The sequence below is a fragment of the Geotrypetes seraphini genome, chromosome 18 (assembly GCF_902459505.1).
Source record: "Geotrypetes seraphini chromosome 18, aGeoSer1.1, whole genome shotgun sequence".
In the NCBI taxonomy this organism is placed as follows: Eukaryota; Metazoa; Chordata; class Amphibia; order Gymnophiona; family Dermophiidae; genus Geotrypetes; species Geotrypetes seraphini.
The window spans coordinates 15,214,611-15,220,591 of record NC_047101.1 but is presented as its reverse complement, the minus strand read 5'-3'; positions in this window follow the sequence as shown (position 1 = coordinate 15,220,591).

Sequence of the window (5,981 nt, the reverse complement as noted above, 5' to 3'; positions counted from 1 at the left end):
ACTCAAAATAAGCCCCATACAGACAAACGATACACACACACCCAGTAACACTACAAGGCCTTACAACCCACAACATTCACACTCCCCAAAGAGAAAGGGAAAAAAGAAAAGAAATGGAGAAAAAGGCCTCAGTTCAGCTTCAGCTGTCCAAAAAAACTCCACTCCTACAAAAGCTGTTTATGTGTAAATGCTGAAAACAGGGCAAATAAAGTAGCCTGCCAGGTGGTATCAAACAGCACGCCTAATACAGATGAAAGTCAGTGGGTGAATGTAACAAAAGGCAGTATAGTCCAGCTCATAACATCCACAGCAAAAGCAAGAAAAATAACTTAGCTGCTAATGGCCTCCAAATCCAGGCCAGGCAGTCCTTATACCCAACGGGATACCCTCCGTTTCGCATCAAATTGCTGCGTCAGGGGTGTTCATATCATTGCTTCACATCCAATATTCCAGACCCACCATACTCCTCAAACATCCTCACCACTTCATCGATCAAAACTGGCACCATTCCCTTTGTGTGTGTGTGTGTGTGTGTGCTCTGATACTTAAATGTACAGTGACAATAATTTAGCATATCTACCTCTGCTAACATGTACATTCCCAAAATTTTATTGATTTTTCTTGTAAGCCTCTAAGTGTTTGACTGATTCATGGTGTATCTGATAGAAACCACATTCTCAATTATCACAATGTGTGACAATGAAGCAAAGTAATGCACGTACTTCTAGAGAAAATTGAAGTGTTAGCAATCTTGAAGACTATTTTAAAGGATCAAATATGACACCAGTCTCCACTTCAGATGTGTGTGTCTCACCCAGTTTCCCAGCTTTAATGGGAAGGGCTTCTAATACACTGCTTGAAGCAGACATGCAAATTAGGAGAACTGCTCAATATCAGCTTTTCTTACACCAAGCTATAAATAACACTTGCATTCCCACATGCTTTCTAATTCTGAGATTCAATTTAATATTTTAACAAACATGAAATCTAAAACCTGCTTGTACAATATAAATCTAACTGCCTAGGTCAGGCCCTTTTAAGATGCCCTCTCATAAACTAATTGCTATTGTTTTTGCCCTGCCTCTTTATCTTTGGGCATGCTCTTGAAAAATTTCCTATTACTTTCTGTATCTTTCGTGGAAGGCTTCTTTCCTCTCTCTCGAATGATGTCCTGTATGGTGGTAGAAAAGCACTTACCTGTAGAACTGTTCTCTATGAACAGCAGCATGCATGATGGCATTTCACAGAGCCTGGCACAGCAAGTGTTCCCTAGAGTTCAAAAAGCTTTCTGAAGTAGTCTGCATATGCAGGCACCTTCTCACCCGCCATTGCCGTGTGGGACCATTCCAGTCTAGCATGACTGATAAAATTGCAACTCCAAAAGGTGGTAAATAGGGCTTTTTGGATATTATGCTGTCCCTGTAGAACACCTTGAGGAGTAACTGCTTTCTCTGACAAACTTGGGAATTCCTAGCTACCATGCTGCCCTAAATAAAAGGGGTAAGAAGCAGCCTGGAACAGAAACAAATGGGACCTGGAGGCTGGAGATGGATTGCAAACCCCAAATATATTCTGAAGAATTGTCTGAACAAACCAGCTGTTTGGGAATCTTATTCTAAACAGTACTGAGAAGTGGATTGAATTTTTTTACCAGAGTATTAAAGTGGTTTACAAAAAAAAAAAAAACCCAGAAATTTCAAAAATACTAAATAAACTACAACATATTTAGTTAAAACATTGTGGCAGTTTACTAATATAGAATATAACATTTCACACATAAAGGGACTCTGTATGAAAGCTGGTTTACAAACCTGCTGGAAAAATTGCACTTTTTCACCAAAAGAGACTTTTGGAATCCTGCTAGATGCTTGTGACTTGGTTGGACACAGGCTTCTGGACTTGAACTCTTCATCTGAAACAGGAATGTGGGTATAATGCTCAAATAAGCCTCAGAACCTTCCCTGCCGATTAATACTGCTTGGAAACTACCAGGCAGGTGCTGAGAGAAACATATTACTGGATTAAATGGGCCTTGTATTGGCCCCAGTTTGACAAGTCTAAGATTCCCAGGACATAATTCATGTGGTGATCTTTTAGTCACATATGTGTTCATGGTTTGTTGACTCCAAAATCCAACTTCTTTAGAGCTTAATGATCTCCACCTTACAGGGGTAGATACTAGATTCCTTCTCTCATGACAACAGCTGTGCCTCTGTGTGACACTTACATCATTTTCTACAACACTGAAATAAATGAAAGTCTGATCAGGCCCTACTTATGCTCTCTTGAACAAGATGCTCCTCTTGTCTGACTTGCTGCCTACCCAAAAATACTTATCCCTCCAGTGAGCCTTCATTAACACAAAGGAGACATGGACAGCAGCCTAAGGAGCACACCCGTTTTACAGCCACCCTTGATGATGTTGGTTTTCAACAGATTACAGGCACCATGTCTCTGCTTCCAGTAGACTCATGATTAAAAAAAAAAACAACAAAAAGCCTGTGTAGGACAAGCACCTTTATCTATGTATCTGGTGCCTTGTCCTAACTTTTTTGTTTTACATTTTATTAAAACTTTCTATACTGCCTTTATTCAACAAATAAGGTGGTGTACAGTCTAAAATATTATCAGAAAGGGGAACTCCATTATATAAAAATATGGAAAGCAAAAAAATTAATTAAAAATAGTTCCAGGTAGACAAAACTTATCTGGTTGCCCACAGCCCCACAAAGTGCTTGTTAAAAAGATCTGTTGTCTTGACATCCTTCATGGGGTTTTGTGCCTCCTAGTGATCTGTTTTTGCCTTGGCTTTGATCGCCATCGGGCATTATCATCCTACCAAAGCATGTTATATACAAGGCTTTAAAGGGGTGAATTTGGGCCCAAATGCACAAAGCTCCGTAAATATAGTAAAAATATACTAGGTTGGGAGCAATTTACTTTTACCAGGTTATTCTCACATAGATTGTACAAATAGCATACATGATTTGCATGCCACTGAGTAGTCCAGTAAAAGAGGGGAGGAACTGTGCCTGGCCTCAGAAGAGCAATTGCTAAGCACAGCTCCTCCTGCCTGCAGCTGTTGTTCTTCCCTCTAGTCAATGGGCAGAGGGGAGAGCAGCAGCAGCTGGCTCAGCTGATTTACGCTCCCCCTGCTGGCTCTGGATCCAGCAGTGAAAGTCATGAATCATTTGAGTCAGCAGCCGCCACTCTCCCCTCTGCTGACTCAGCTAATCGTGGCTCCAGTACTGCCATCAATCTTTTATTTTGGATGTTAATATGTAACTTGCCCTGGATAAGGGCGGGTGAGAAATAAACATAAACTGGGCAGAAGGAAGAAGGGTTTCTAGCTGCAGGATAGTTGGGGGGGGGGGGGGTTGTTTGTTTTAGATGGGTGCAGCTGTTATGTGTATGTTGTATAAGTGCACAACAAATACACAACAGCTATTGGCAGCTCCAGAGCTACTGGAAAATTTCTCCATAAAAGGGAGGGGGCAGCATTTTCTTTAGTGCATCAAAAGGAGAGTTCATTTAAATACCAGTGAGCTTCTAATGCATTTGCCTAGGGTTCTCAGGGGCAGATTCTCAAAACCCACTGTGCCTTTAACAATGGTCGTCAAACTGGTTCCAGATTGTTTAGTGTGGAAGTATTCTACCAGACAATTCTCAAAAGGGCTCACTATGGTCTTTTCCAAGCTTCCTGGCAGACTCTGACTTTGCTATGCAAATGTATTATGAGGTCCTTAACCTTGCAGGCCTACATTTGTGGGCAAAATTTTGGCAGGTCTGAGCTGTAGTAATCTTATGTTCTGGTCAGTGCCTGAGCACTGATTGGCTTAGGCATTGAAAGGAAAGTAAGGCTTGACAGTAGAGAATGACACAGTGACAAAATTCATCACCGTTCCCGTCCCCGCGGATAACCGCGGGAAATAATACCATGTCATTTTCTAGTGTCTATTTCAACCTCGGTCCTTCTATTCCAGGATTCTTCAAAGCAAAGCTTGCGGGTCAGTGGCTGTGGCCATTCATACTCTGATTCTTCCCTCTCTCCTTAAAGAATAACATGAAGGTGGTTTCCCGCGGGTACGGTGATGAATTTTGTCACCGTGTCATTCTCTACAAGTTGACAGCTCAGACCTGCCAGAAATTTTTTTTTCTGTTTTCCCCAACAACCCCTGATAGGAGAGATGCTTACCCCCTGTACCTTTCACTTCACGGCCAATCAGAAGGATGCCTACTTCCTCTGGTGGACAGACTCACCTCTTCAAAATAGTGGGCTTCCCCTCCCCAGTGTAACCTGGGATGTACTGGAGAGGGGCCTAAGGCCCTGATTGACCTAGCTATTGAAGGGGCTGACTTGTCCTGCTATTCATAGAGTATCCCTGTTTTTCAGGTAAATACATACGGTAATCTTGTTTTTCTCAAAAGAGCTGACTTTGCTGGACGTAAACCATGTTTCTCCTTTTGATACCTGTGCAAACTGGATTGGCAAGGAAAGTGGTTTTGTAGTGCATTGTTTACTACATCAATCAACAATTTTGTAGGTCATGCCTTTTTTAATTAGATTAAAGCTACGCTCATTAATAGCTAACTCCAATAGCAATTACCCCTCCCTGGACCCAGTCCAGGAGTCTGCTCAAGCAGTCACCCCACTTGCTCCTTTGTTTACTTTATAACATTTTATTGAAGAAATGCAATAAATACATAATATAATACAGTAAAATAGTCATTGCATTTAAATTTACCATATTAACTTCTAATAAATGTTTATCATTCCTTCAAAATAAGATTTTCAAATTACTTATTACATCTCAATATATTCCCTCAATTTCTGACCCCCCCTTATCCCCTACCCCCATTGTTTTAATATTATTACAACATTATAATAAATGAATTAAACAGAAATACAGTTCAAGTAATTTAACACATATTAAAATCATCCTTCTTATTTCCCCCCTACCCTAGAATGAAAGGTGGCATGAAATACCAAGTATATAAAAATGCAAAGCCTTTGTTTAAAATAACCATCATAAATGCATATTGCAATATTGGTTACAAAAAGATCCTCCTAGTTATTGGCATTGGAGGAATCCATGCCATCTTTTAATTTTATTTGAGGTTTTGGAGGTTTGTAAATTTCCTAGAAGAACACTTTTATTTTAAAAAAATCTGGGCCCCCGATATACAAAAATTATCCTCGAAAGCAAGAAGTATGATTCTTAATACTTTTACTTAAATTTAAGTAAATGTTCTTTGTATTTTTATATATTTGGTATTTCATGTCACCTTTCATTCTAGGATGGGGGATAGGAATGATTTTAATATATGTTAAATTAATAATTATTATTTTATTTTTGTAAACCGCAATACCCAGGGAGTACTTGAAATGTATTTGTTTAATTCATTTATTATAATATAATAATATAAAAAAAAACCAATCTAAAGTAATTGTTATAAATGAAATAAATAGAATGAAGGGGAAGAAGGGTAGGCGGGAAAGGGAAGGGGTTAAGGGGGGATATAGAAATATATTTTTAAGGAATGATAAAATATGTATGCAAATGAATTTAATTGTAATGAATATCTCTGTATCATATTATTGTATATTTATTTGATTCCTTCAATAAAATGTTATAAATTAAAATAACCATCTTCTTTGAGCTCCGTTCCTTTCCTAGGGGGTGCATGCAAGTGGTATTGTTTGCAATGTGTCAACTTGCTTCTCTCTTCCCCCCCTTTCAATCCCGAGCTGGACGATCCCGCTGAACCAACAACAGCGAATCACCCCAACACACAGGGGTTTAATCCTTTGCCCCGCCCCCGAGCCCTGATTGCTGCGCGAGCTCGAGCTGTGGGCGGCGCACGTGCTGCTGCTCCCGCGCACCCGGGAGGGCAGAGGACTTGTGCAGTCGAGCCTCGCGCTTGAGAAGGGTCCAGAAATTAAAGGCGGCGAACCGAAATAAAAAGAGGGGGAGGGGGAG